The sequence below is a fragment of the Triticum urartu genome, chromosome 3 (genome assembly GCF_003073215.2).
Source record: "Triticum urartu cultivar G1812 chromosome 3, Tu2.1, whole genome shotgun sequence".
NCBI lineage: Eukaryota > Viridiplantae > Streptophyta > Magnoliopsida > Poales > Poaceae > Triticum > Triticum urartu.
Window position 1 is genome coordinate 227,591,823 of NC_053024.1, and position 14,691 is coordinate 227,606,513.

Sequence of the window (14,691 nt, forward strand, 5' to 3'; positions counted from 1 at the left end):
AGGGACTTCATGAGAGAGCTAGAATAGATGGTGTAGAGAACAATGTGCGAAATCGAGAACAATTATACATTTGGGAGCTATGCAAAGAGTCATGACATATATGTATACAGGGAAGGAGCTGGGGCGGGTCCGCATGTGGGAGAGATAGAAAGAGGAGAGTGGTGCACAAGGAGACAAAGTGTGCTTGTTTGTAGTGGGGGTGGTGTGTGAGGTGAGTGCGCGAGAACCACATAACTAGGGAGATAGACGTTTGGGGGTGACGTTTTGTGTGTATGGGAAATATACACTCTACATAGTGTGTGTGCTTGGGTAAGAGAGATAGCGGGAGAACTAGAGAGTGAGGGAAGAGATGTGTGCATGCCCAAGAGACAAAGTGATAGAGACCTATGTTGGGGTCCGGACTTTACAAGAGAGAGGGGTGTTAATGTGCTCGTGTGTTGGTGTTTGGGGGAGAGAACGACTTCTCTCTGAGTGTGTGTGTGTGTGTGTGGTGGGGGGGGGGGGGTTGACTTCAGATAAAGAGTGAGGTTTCTATATTTGAGGGACTTTAGCGTAATTGAGATATTGTGCACTCATGGTTGATCAATTTGTTTCACAGTTTGTACTATGAGGTAACGATACTTTGGAACATGCGTGATATACCTTGATGTACCGGAATTACAAACCTAAGATTGGAATTTTGGAATTCGACTCCATCATTAGCTTTTGTAATTCATTTAAACAGAGGTACATTTTTTAAGCCGGGATTTCATGATTTCAAATTCATATATCAAACCTAGAGATATACACATACGGGCATGTTCAAACTTTATAATCATCCACTTTATTCATACACATACATATTTTTGCTTTTGTCATCATATTTAGGATAAACACATTTGGAATTTCATTTGAATTGGACCGTATGATGGTATTTGCTTGTAGTAGCTCAATGATCCATATTTGAATTGAATGGATAATCTAAGTTTCGAGTTGGAGACATTGATTTTCAGAACTTGCACATTTTTTTGCATGCAAAACAAACAAATTGTCGGCCATGATATCATAGTCGGTTGTACGAGAGCAGAATACTTATAATTTTAGGTGCCAAAAGCTTTCAAACTTCCTGCTCACATCGAAATATCACGCGCTCGAAAGTTTAGCCCTGCGATATTCCTATTTTACCCCTGCCACATGAACGGAAAAGGGCTGCTTTGGTAACTCCATTGTTTTCCCCTCTTTGCCCCCAACATTCTTCCCCAGAGACCCTCCCCTTCCCCTCCCCAACCCCCCCAACCACGGCAAGCTGCCGAATCTAGTCCTTCGCCGCAGCGGTGGACCTCACACCCCGCCGGATCTACCTTCGCACCTTGGAACCACCAACTGCCAACTCACCACTTCACCAGAGCCGCTTCAGCGACTGGCTTGTCCACCGCTCCAGATCTCCTTGACCGCCATCATGGTCCACCACACCGGATCTACTTAACCGGCGCCCTCGTCCACCACAGCGTAGGCCCTTCACTGACTCCCTCGTCCGCCCCTTCGCTGGCCCTTTATACAAGCCCGCGTCCACCGCAACAGATCCGCCTCACCGAAAGCACTGTACAACGCGCCCGCCGAAGCCTTCGTCCACTGCACCGGACCTGCTCCATGGACGCCATATTCAACTCTACCAGCCCTGATTTACCGACGCCGCAGCCTCATCAGGTTATTTCGATTTGTACTCCTTCGGTTTTCTCTTTATCATGCAACTGTTCACTTACCACGGATGAGCTTTCTTGTATGTCGACAGGCGCCGCAACCGTAGCACCGGAGCCGCTTCAGCGACGGCGACAGCCGGCCCAAACTCAACCGCAACACGAGCACCATCGACGATCCTTAGCTATCAAGTATGACAACGGTACCCATACGCCACCGAGAATCAGATACTATTATCCAATGGCCGGCTCCTACGTTCACTTTCCTAGCATAAGCACCGCACCTTTGAATTTCTTCAGGGCATCATTCAGTTTTTCATGAGACGCGTTATTCTGCTTGCACCTGTAGGGCCATACTTCTGGTAGTGAACATGTTACATGTGCTAAATTACATACCAGTGCACATATAGTTAATATGCTTTAGTTTTGTTCTGATGCCACCTGTTGGTTCCATCAGACTACTTAACGTTCTCTATGCTTAATTACACATCAGCAAACTAGCATGTGGTTCCGCTGCTTTTTGTTCGTTTTACCCTACATTTTCTGATGCTAGCTATTACATCACTGCTCCGAGCCTCTGTTCATTACATGTTTGTGTGTTCTTGATCTTCCCAAGTTGCATGACTAATTTGATGCTTCTATTAATTATGGAGCTACCAACCCCATGAAGCAAAATATTTTTTCTTTTGGGGCTGTCACCTCGAACAAGCATAAAAATAGAGGGAAGCAGATATACTCCCTCCGATTCTATTTACTCTGCCCATAACTCTTGACCCGCATACCAAGGAGGGCACTGGTTTAATTTTTCTGGACTAATTTGCCAATTAATTAGGGCAGAGGCGGATGGGGCGGGGCACAAAAGGAAACCAACACTAGGAATCGGCAACGCACAGACTAATACGAGAAAACTGAGAAAAAGTTATACTCAAAGTAAAAAGAATCGGAGGGAGTATTGTCGTGTATGCACACACCCTTCTTTCATTAGTTTAGATGAACCATTGATGATCAACTCGGACCAGTGCATGCGATTAAAATTAATTTTACCTAAATAGATGGTGCAGAATAAACTACAACAACTAGATTTGCAACCACGTGATGCTGACGATATCTTCAAAGAACATTGCAACAGCAGCTAGGCTTCACAGCAACATATGGTAAGCCACTGTGTTTTAGTACATGTTAAATGTAATGCGAGTGGGCTGCTTTCTTGGCTTGTGCCCTCAACGTGTAATCCTACCGAATTACAAATAGTTTAGTTGTCTGCTTTGCTGTATTGCTTGATTCGAATGCTTATTTGTTGTTATGCTATACCTGAGTTGGCCAATATGTCAGCAGTGCCTGCTGTACTATCGTAAAGAAGTGCATGCCAATTTCATTTGAGTCCTTAACTTTTCCTCTCAACTTCATCACATGACTGTCTTCGTAGTTTATATGAGGCCACACTGTTAAGTGCTTTCTCAGATTATTTCAACTGCTTAGATGCCTTGGCAACTTAAATATAGCGGTTGTACACTCCCTTTCAACTAGGGATGTCAACTGGGTCTAGTTTAATCCCAATTAAAGTCCACTAGTGGTATGATAGTTCAAAAGAGTTTTTTGTTTTTTTGAGGAAAATGAACTAGGGAGGTAGCAAAAACTAACTAGATGGGACTAGCGGATTTCGTTTATTTGCCACTTACATCCCTAATTTCATCTTACCATTTTAATTTCTTTTCGGCTGATGCTGCTTCAAACCATTTAAATTTAGTTTGCCATGCTCGGCAATAATTCGTCCGTCCTTTACCATGTAAGCTTACTACCTGGATCATACGATAACTATCTCTTACTGATGTCCAGCAGAAACCTTTCAGGATGCCATTCACACTAGGACACAATGTACAACCCCAGAATCTATTTGTGGAAGCAGTGCGCCATCCATGTTACCAGATGGTAGCAGTTCAGAGGCAACACTGCCGGAGAGCAGTCTAAGCACATATATTATAGAGCTTGAGGCTCTACTAGAGGCAGAAAGAGATGGTGTGGCTGCCATGAATGAGGTAATATTTATCTTGAGGCTGGAAATTACGGAATTAGCAGCACGCATTATGCAAGCAACCCAAGAATTGGAGGAAGTAAGAATGTTGCATTTGAAGACGGAGGAGGTCCTGCTGTTTCTGCTATCTGAAGCCCAAGATAATCCCGGTTCTTCTTTAGATACCAGTTCAAATTTTCATTAGATTATTGTACTTGCATGTTGTGTCATGTCTCTGAATGGATTATGTTGCAAGACCCCCTATGTTGTCCATGTGTTGTAATGATCCGAATTTTTTAGGCGAGGTAATCCTCAGAACTTGTATGATTGACATAAGGTGAACTATTTGTCGTCTGAGCATATTGTATTGGATGAAATAACTGTTTGACTCAGAGTGTATCCAACCTACTGAATTCGAAGATCACGGCATTTCTAAATCATAATCATATATAAAGGTGGAACAAATCTTTGTTGTGGTTTTGAAGAAATAAATAACAAAACGTATAATTATCTGTGGATATTCGTAATCGAATACAAATTGAATTTGAATTTAGTTTGCCATGTCCCAGGGCAAACGTGAATGCTAATTCTCCCAAGTTTTGAACGAAGCGGCTAAACACCCACTATAATTTGTGGGCTACTCGAAGCAAGTGTTTGCGAGATGGAAATTACTGTCTACCCCTGACACTTGACATCCTTTTCTATAGGATTTACACTGTTGTCGATAAGGGTAGACTAGTAACTTCAATCAGACGTGACACGATGGCCTCTGAGCCCATTCAGACACGGTGGGCGCCAAACGTGGGCGGCAAAACACATTTGATTCAAGCTCCTCCGAAAGACATGTGTCTCTTCCTCCATTTCCCCATTCATACACGGTGGGAGGCAAAACAAACTCTCCTTGTCCGAAATCGATGTAGGCTTATATTTTAAATAGGGGCAGATGTGTAACTTCCATCAGACGTGACACAACCGCTCTACCTCTCAGCCCCGTTCATACACCGTGGGCGCCAACCGTGGGCGGCAAAATACCCTCTCCTCGCCCGAAATAGTTACCAGCAAATATTTGGGAGATGCGAGATTACCGTCCTACCCCCAACCGACGCGATATCCGAAATTTTAAATGGGGGATAAGTTCGTAACTTTCCCCCATTTTAGAGAAGCGCGTCCCAAAGTTTGAGATCCCCCCTCCCCTCCATTTCCCCATTCATACACCGTCGGCGGCACGACAACCTCCGCACTGCGGCCAGCCTCCTCCGTCCGCCACCCCATCCTCCACCTTGCTGGAGCCGCTACCCCTACCCCGTCGTCCACTGCAAGAGATGGACGTCTCTCATCCACGGCGCTGGACCAGCATCCTTTCATCGCCTCCTATCGCTTCATCGGCACCGTCATCCACCTTGCTGTTGCCGCTCCTATGACCGCCTCGTCCACGGCAACAGGATATATCCCCCGACCCGGCCGTCTGCCATCTAAAGTCTTCTTCTCCGCCGCCGACAGCCATCGCACCCTCAGCACCCTCAATGTATCATCATAGGTCTACACGGCGTCGCAAGAGAGGTGGTACTCTTCCATATGTGCTTAAGTTATTGATCTCACCCGGAAAATCGATCGTAATTTGTTTACTGTACTTTTCTTGTCTGTACCAAATCGTAGTGGCTAGTTGAAAGCAAAGTTGGTTGCGAAGTAGCTTTGTCCGGTTTTCACCTTCAAATCCGCCATGGCACGGGCACTATACTCGTAAAGCTTATGGTTTACCCCCTTTATATTCACTACCATCATCGTAGGTGCTTCGTGTCGTGCTAGCACTGCTCCTCAAGACCTCAACCCAAAGCTTACGTGTTGAAATACGAATTTGATATGATGCTCATATCACTAAAACAGAGAACGTTTAATTGGTCACCTAATGTTCCTTTATTCGTTTCGAAAAGCATGTGCGCCACCCACTGGTCCAGCTAGTTCCACTTTTCTGTTTTTCTCTTGATGCTTACGGTTTTCCCCTTTTATCTACTCTACTATGATCTGCGTAGGTGCTTTCTGTCGTACTAGCATTACTCCACCCTTCAAGCTAAACAACACAACACTCATAATTCGAAAGCTTATTTGTTCAAATATGATTGTGATATGATACTGATATTAGTTAACCGACACATTTAATTGGTTAGCTAAAGGTCCCACTTGAGTTTCCAAATGCATGTCGCGACATATAGAGAAACAGCATAATTGCATTTCCTTGTCACTTGTTGACCGTACTTTCATGTCCATACCAAATCTTAGTTGTTATTTCAAAGCAAACATCGGTTGCTAACTACCCTTTGCACGGTTTGCTGGTTCAGATCTGCCATCCCACTGCCACGGTCAACACTGTACTCATCATGCTTATGTTTTCCCCATTTTATGATGACCACAATCAGCCTACGTGGTTCGTGTCGTAATAGCACTGCTCCACCCATCGAGCTAAACAAGCTTAGTTGTACAAATTGATATATGATATTATTGCTGATATTAGTAAAACTGAGAGATGTTTAATTGGTTAGCTAAATGTTCCTACTTTAGTTTCGAAATGCATGTGAGCCACATATGGAGAGACCGGAAAGAATAGTATTTCTCTGTGCGCTCTGGTTCATCATGGGTGGCCAACCGACATTGTATTAAAAGACTTGTAATATCTTCAATCTGCTTGCTCTTCTGCTCTTCTTTAAGATGATACTCTTCTCTTGCGGTCGACTGGTCAGGTCGAGTTGTTCTCCCTTAGTATATTTTGAATCTGTCAGGTCAGGTCGACTTGTTCTTCTTTACTATATGTTGAAGCTATCATATGCAAAGTGTCATCACTTCTGGAGCTCTCATATTTTGAGTAGTAGGCCACATTATATTAATGCACACAACAAATTACAGCATGCATGGCATCTTTCAAAAGAATTGCAGAGATAGCACAAAGGGGTTTACAGGGAGGCAGTATTGGATTAGAATCACTTCTGCGTTACAAAGAAAATCTCACTTGTTTTTATGTTTTCATGCATGTCAGATATTGAACATTATCAAAATGAATATGAGAATGGGCGCACGAGAGGAATATTGCGGAATGATCAACTGCCTAACAAACTTGGCATGGTGGAGGATGGCCTATCTTATTCACCCATCAAGGTGCTTGCTCTAAATTTGCAAAGTTATATTGGTCGCACATATTTTGCTTCTGACCTCTTGCATTACTTCTACATTGTTACACCATCTGCTTAGTTTAAGCACCATATATGAGTATATGCCATACCTATCCATTTTCTGTACCTATTCCATGTGTTGTCACATTGTTTTTCCAGTCAAATGTTGTTCTTTCGTAATAGGTGTCCAAAAGGAAGAGGGTGAGTGCAGGTCGTCAAGGAGTACAAACTAGGTATTTGGAAAAGGTAGTGATACCTGTTAAATCAGATAGATCAGCAGCCACAGAAAACACATGCCCAACTGGACCACACTTTACCCCTACTCCAGTGGCCAAACCCCTATTAGAACTGCTGGGAGCCCAGTGTCAGGTACTATCTATGATATCAATTCAAAATTTGAACTCCTAAATTTCTGCTTGTGCCTTACCTTCTCTCTTGTATGAAAACTAATTTCAGATGAATCTCCTTGCTCAAAGGATCATACGATCTCAAAACAATAATGGGCTATGCATTGCTCTTGTCAGTACCTCTATCCATTTTGCCTTGTAACGCTGTACTTAATTAATTGCTATTTGATTATGTATCATCAGTCTGCACCTGAGCTTCATTATCCTCTATTTCTTCCAATATTATTTGATCTATATTTACTCTTTGCAAAATGTAGAATAATGTGTAGCGACCCGACCCAAAGGGATCAAGTCTACTGTGCTCCGGTGTCATCCCTGGATCAGTAATGCTGACACCACACAGTACTTCGAAGGATTTATAGCAGAGTGGCAATCACACACTTATTACATTGATGTCTCAAAAGAGAACTTATTACAATAAATATGGCTTAAGGCCATCTAATAACGATAACAGCGGAAGGCTCGGAAGATAAATGGGTCCATCAACTCCAACGGCATCACTGAGTATAGAACCACGACCTAAAAGCACCTTACTCGTCGTCTGAAAAGTCTGCAACATGAAAGTTGCAGCCCGAAAATGGGTCAACACATGGAATATGCTGGCAATGTAACACATAGAGAGTAATGGAATGAAACAGCTATACTACATGCATATATGGCTGGTGGAAAGCTCTATGGTTACAGTTTTGCGTAAAGCCAGTTTTTCCCTACTGCAAAGGAATAAATTTATTTAACTATCATGGTAGTTGTGAAACATCGAGAATGGTTGACAGCATTCCGATCCCAATTAAGTAATTAAAACCCAACAACATTAATTAGAAGTAACGTGATGAGATTCACATGATATTCAGGTACTAGATACTCAAGTTGTCCATAACCGGGGACACGGCTAATCATGATTAGTTTGTACACTCTGCAGAGGTTTGCGCACTTTTCCCCACAAGACTCGATCGCCTCCGTTGGATTTCTCGCACTACATGGTGTTTGAGAAACGGATGACCGAGACACAGTCTTTCAGAAGCGCTAGCACCTTACGATTTGGGTAGACCGTACCTCCTACATCCCCTGCATCTGCTAGTCCACCACTGTAAGAGTTCGCACGACTTAGTCAACTATGCCAGAGCCCATAATGGCTTGTGGCTGCACACGGAAGTTACTAGCATGATTGATCTTATGATCCCTTTGAGCCTGGGTGGCGGTCCGAAATAAAACAGGCAAATCCTGATAGACATCAGGTGCCTCAATCCACCCAGATGTGTGTTTAAGTTGCCACCTTAGATAAACCATTAAAATTAACAACTCACATCTATCATGGATATCACTCACCCAATCCACGTCTACTAGCATAGCATGGCATAATAAGCGAACGTAGAAGTAACTCCCAAAGGTTTCATAATAAACAGGTAATAGGTACTACCTCATCTACTTCCCATCCCACAATTTAATTAGATCCTAATCATGCAATGTGAGAGGATTGATCTAATGCAATAAAACTGGGTTGCAGAAAAGGTATGATCAAAGTGTTACTTGCCTTGCTGATGATCCGCAAGACCTAGGGTTTCGAAGTAACAAGCGGCGCACTCCGGGTGATCTATCGCAGACAAACAACAAGCATACAATAAGTACTCATCTAATGCACGGGTAAAACTCGAACAAGAGAACGAACCAGAAAGTTCAAATTAAGAACTCCGGTTGCAAAGAAAGAAAGAACCGAACAGACGACGGAAAAACAAACGGCGGAAGAAAGCAACTCGGTTCTAGCAAGTTGAAACTAGGTCAAATTTTACTGTAGCAAAGGCTTGTTCAAGTTGATTAGACGGAACGGCGGTTTCGAAACGAAACTCCACGCGCTTGAATCACCTGATTCCGATAAACGTGCGGGAAGAAAGACTAGAACGAAGATCGGATCTGAGATCGCGATCGCCGAATAAATCCGACGAAAAGAAAGAGACGAACGGTTAAACGAACGGGCGCCGTTAACCGGGAAAAATCGGTGATCACGTTCGTTGAGACGAACGGTCCGAAAGAAGAAAGAAAACCGATCTAGGGTTTCGGAAGAAAACCGAAACAAAGCCGGAAGAAAAACCAGAAGAAAACGGAAAAGAAACGGAACAGTTCTTTTAAGAGAAACCGAACCAGGGGAAGAAAAAGAGGCGCGGCGCGGGGCTACCTCCGGCAGTGGCGGGGTACAAGGGCGGCGGCGGCACTAGGCGGCGGGGCGGCTAGGCGGCGGCGGCTTAAGGTGGTGGCGGCGGCTTAGGGCTGGGGTGGTGTGGGGCTGGGGGGGGTTATGGGGTATTTATACTAGGAGGGGGGGTTTTGCTTGGGGGAGGGGGCAAGAAAGGGGGGGCGGCGGCGGCGGCTTAGAGTCCTTCTAGGACTCGGCCTGGGGCGGCGGGGCCGGCCGGCTGGGCCTTGGCCCAGGCGGGCGCTGGCTCTCTCTTTTTTTTAAATAGTTACGCACGCAGAAAAAAAAGAAAAGAAAAACTAAACGAACTCCAAAATCTCTAAAGTAAATTTTCCCCGACTCCTACAAATGAGTCGAACAAAATGAACTTTTCTCCGGGCCTAGAATGCAATTTTTCGAAAACACGCATTTTTCCCTATCCAAATAAAATGCAAATAAACACCGGAAAAACTAAGATTTGATTTATTTATTAAATCTTCATTTTTCCTAAATTTGGGAAAAGTCATATTATTTCCCTCTCTCATTTTTTTTGATATTGGAAAAATAATTGAAGATGAAATAAATAAATCAAATGATCCTCTTTTCCAAAATTTGAGAGAACTCAAATGTGAAAATAACGAAATCTCCAACTCTCTCCGTGGGTCCTTGAGTTGCGTGAAATTTCTAGGATCGACCAAAATGCAAGAAAATATGATATGCATGATGATCTAGTGTATAACATTCCAAATTGCAAATTTGGGATGTTACAAACCTACCCCCCTTAAAATGAATCTCGCCCTCGAGATTCGGGTTGGCTAGAAAATAGGTGAGGGTGGTCCTTGAGCAAATCTTCTTCTCTTTCCCAGGTGGCTTCATCCTCTGAGTGGTGGTTCCACTGAACTTTGCAAAACTTGATGACCTTGCTGCGGGTGACTCTGCTGGCATAATCGAGAATCTTGACTGGTTTCTCCTCATATGTTAAGTCATCCTTCAACTGAATCGCTTCAAGCGGCACTGTATCTCTTAGCGGTATCTTCGCCATCTCGGCATGACATTTCTTCAGCTGAGAAACATGGAATACATCATGAACTCCTGACAGCTCCTCTGGTAATTCCAACTTATAAGCGACTTCTCCCATACGTTGCAAGATCTTATACGGTCCAACGAAACGTGGTGCTAATTTTCCCTTAACTCCAAAGCGCTTAACTCCTCGAAGTGGGGATACTCGAAGATAAACTCTGTCTCCGGTTTCGTAAACTGTCTCCTTGCGTTTAGAATCTGCGTAGCTCTTCTGCCTGGACTGGGCTACCTTGAGCCTATCGCGAATCAACTTAACTTTCCGTTCAGACTCCTTAATCAAATCTGGTCCAAAGAATTGACGGTCTCCAACTTCGTCCCATGACAACGGTGTCCTGCACCTCCTTCCGTATAAAGCTTCGAAAGGTGCCATCTTCAAACTGGTTTGGTAACTGTTGTTATAAGAAAACTCCGCATACGGCAAGTTATCGTCCCAGCTAGATCCATAATCTAGTGCACAAGCTCTCAGCATATCTTCCAAAATCTGATTGACTCTCTCAGTCTGTCCATCTGTCTGCGGATGAAAAGTTGTGCTGAACTCTAGTCTGGTTCCTAAAGTTTCATGCAACTGATTCCAAAATTTTTAGGTAAATTGAGTTCCTCTATCTGATACGATACTCCTCGGAACTCCATGCAAACAAATGATCCTAGTCATGTATATCTTTGCCAACTTAGCACTGGTGTAAGTGGTCTTAACTGGAATGAAATGTGCTACCTTCGTCAAATGATCAACTACTACCCATATCGAGTCATAGCCTGCTTTCGTCCTGGGTAGTCCTGTGATAAAATCCATGCCTATCTTATCCCACTTCCATTCGGGTATCGGCAATGGTTGTAACAATCCTGCTGGCTTCTGATGCTCTGCCTTTACTCTCTGACAAACGTCACAAACTGCTACATATGCTGCAATATCCTTCTTCATTCCGGTCCACCAAAATGTTTCCTTCAAATCCAAATACATCTTGGTATTTCCTGGGTGAATCGAATACGGTGAATCATGTGCCTCTTGCAGAATCAACTTCCTGATCTCCGGGTCATTGGGCACATAAACACGGTCCTCAAACCATAAGGTATCGTGCTCATCCTCACGAAATCCCTTTGCTTTTCCTTCGCTCAATTTCTCTTTTATAGCAGCAATCTCCTTGTCAGACTTTTGAGCTTTTCTGATCTTATCCATCAATGTTGACTGAATCTCCAATGTTGCTACATAGCCTCTCGGAACTATTTCCAAACATAGCTTAAGAAGGTTTTCTGCTAACTCCTTTGGTACTTCTCCCGTCACTAGGGTGTTGACATGGCTCTTACGGCTCAATGCGTCAGCTACCACATTAGCTTTTCCGGGATGGTAATGCAATCTCATGTCATAATCCTTATGAGCTCCAACCATCTCCTTTGTCTGAGGTTCAACTCCTTCTGCGTGAAAATGTACTTCAAACTCTTGTGATCCGTGTACACCTCACAATGATTTCCAATGAGGAAATGTCTCCACGTTTTCAATGCATGCACTACGGCTGCTAACTCCAAATCATGCGTGGCATAATTCAATTCATGAGGCTTCATTTGTCGTGAAGCATACGAAACAACTCTTCCTTCCTGCATAAGCACTGCTCCAAGTCCTCAACGTGAAGCGTCGCAATACACCTCATAATCCTTGGTCTGATCTGACAAAATCAATACTGGTGAGGTAACCAAGCGTTTCTTCAATTCCTGGAAACTAGCCTAGTATTCTTCTTCAACAATTCAGTCATAGGCTTTGCAATCTTTGAAAAGTTCTCAATGAATCTCCGATAGTATCCTGCGAGTCCAAGAAAACTCCGGATCTCTCCAACTGTTGTTGGTGCTTCCCATTCGGTTACGGTCTCAACCTTAGTGGGGTCAACTGCTATACCTTCTCTGGATATAACGTGTCCGAGGAATCCAACTTCCTTCAACCAAAACTCACATTTGCTGAATTTGGCGTATAACTGATGTTCCCTTAGTTTCTCCAAAACCAAACGCAAATGTTCCTTATGCTCCTCTTCATTCTTTGAATAAACCAGGATGTCATCAATGAACACTACAACGAACTTATCCAAAAACTCCATAAACACTTTGTTCATCAGGTTCATAAAATAGGCAGGTGCGTTAGTCAATCCAAATGACATAACGGTATACTCATACAGTCCATATCTTGTGGTGAATGCTGTCTTAGGTATGTCCTGCTCTCGAATCTTCAATTGATGGTACCCTGATCGCAAATCGATCTTGGAAAACACTTTAGCTCCTTGCAAACGATCAAACAGATCATTAATCATTGGCAGTGGGTACTTATTCTTGATGGTTACTTCATTCAATCCCCGATAATCTACAACCATCCTTAATGATCCATCCTTCTTTTCCACTAGAAGTACGGGTGATCCCCAAGGCGAAGAACTTGGGCGAATGTAACCTTTATCCAATAACTCCTTAATCTGATTCTTAACTTCCACCAAATCCTTTGCTGGCATCCAGTACGGTTGCTTCGATATTGGGCCTGTACCTGGCAATAACTCAATCAAAAACTCAATGTCTCTATCCGGTGGCATGCCTGGCAATTCCTCAGGAAATACATCAGGAAAATCCTTCACCACTGGTACTTCTTCTTGCACAACTCCTGTTAAAGAATTTACTTGTGTCCTGTTTGGCACATGCCGGGATACATACTTGATCCTTCTTCCTTCTGGTGTGGTAAGCAAAATTGTCTTACTGGCGCAATCGATGTTTCCTCCATACATCGACAGCCAATCCATACCAAGAATCACATCCAATCCTTGAGATTCCAATACTATTAGGTCTGAGGGAAACACATAGTTACCAATCCTTAATGGTAACCGATCACACCATCGTATAGCCATATACTCCGCTCCTGGTGAGCTTACTAACATGGGTGACCTAAGGGCTTGGGTTGGCAGGTTATATTTATCCACAAATCCCCTTGATATGTATGAATGCGATGCACCAGTATCAAAAAGAACGAGTGCGGTAAATGTCTTAACCAAAAACTTACCGATTACTGCATCAGGCTGATCTTCAACCTCCTCCACATTAACGTGGTTCACCTGTCCCCTATTGAAAGGGTTCGGCTTCTTCCCAGAGCTTCCATTGCCATTTCCATTCTGGCCTTCGGGACATTCATTGGCATAATGTCCGGTCTTGGAACACTTGAAACAGGTGACTTGACTCAGATCTCTCTTGGTTGGGGTCGATGGGGTGGTACGGTTCTGGCCGTTGCTTCCTCCATTCCCATTACCATTCTTGTGGCCATTATGGTTGTGCGAACTACCTCCTCCATGGGTATGCTGAAACTGAAATCCCGGTTTAGGGGTAAAACGGGGCTTCTGCTGGGCTCCAGAGTTATACTTCCCCTGTCCATACTTCCTCTTACGGTTCTCAATCTGCTGTTGCTTTCCTTCAATCATGATGGCACGATCTACCAACTCCTGGTAGTTGTTAAAACTTGCTACCATCAACTGCATTCTTAGTTCATCATTCAGTCCTTCCAGAAACTTCTCCTGCTTAGCTGCATCCGTAGCAACGTCATCTGGGGCATAACGTGCTAACTTGCTGAAGTCGTCAACGTACTGGCCAACTGTCCTTCCTCCTTGGCGTAAGTTGCGAAACTCACGCTTCTTCATGGCCATAGCTCCTGCTGAAACATGGGCAGTGCGGAAAGCTTGCTGAAACTGATCCCATGTGACAGTGTCAACTGGGTAGGTGGCTGTGAAATTCTCCCACCATGCTGCCGCGGGTCCGTCAAGCTGATGTGCGGCAAACTTCACTTTCTCACCATCTGTGCATCCTGCAGTGGTCAACTCCCTTCCTATCTTGCGGAGCCAATCGTCTGCTACTATTGGCTCGGTGCTACTGGAAAACACCGGCAGATTCAGCCTAAGGAAACGTGCTAAGTGGTCAACAGGTGGTGGTGGTGGTGGGTTGTTGTTGGTGTTGTTCTGCTGGTTCTGGACTAACATCTACATCAATTGATTCTGCTGCTGGATCAACTGAGTGAGCTCCGGTGGAAATCCGTTGTCACGTCTCGGAGGCATCTGAGGGTTTAGAATAGACGAGAATTAAGAATAGAGTGAGGTCTAAAGAGAAAAACACTACCCCAATGAGCAAATGCACACAAAATCACTTCATTCAATCAAACAAGGGCATACAAACGGTCTAGAAC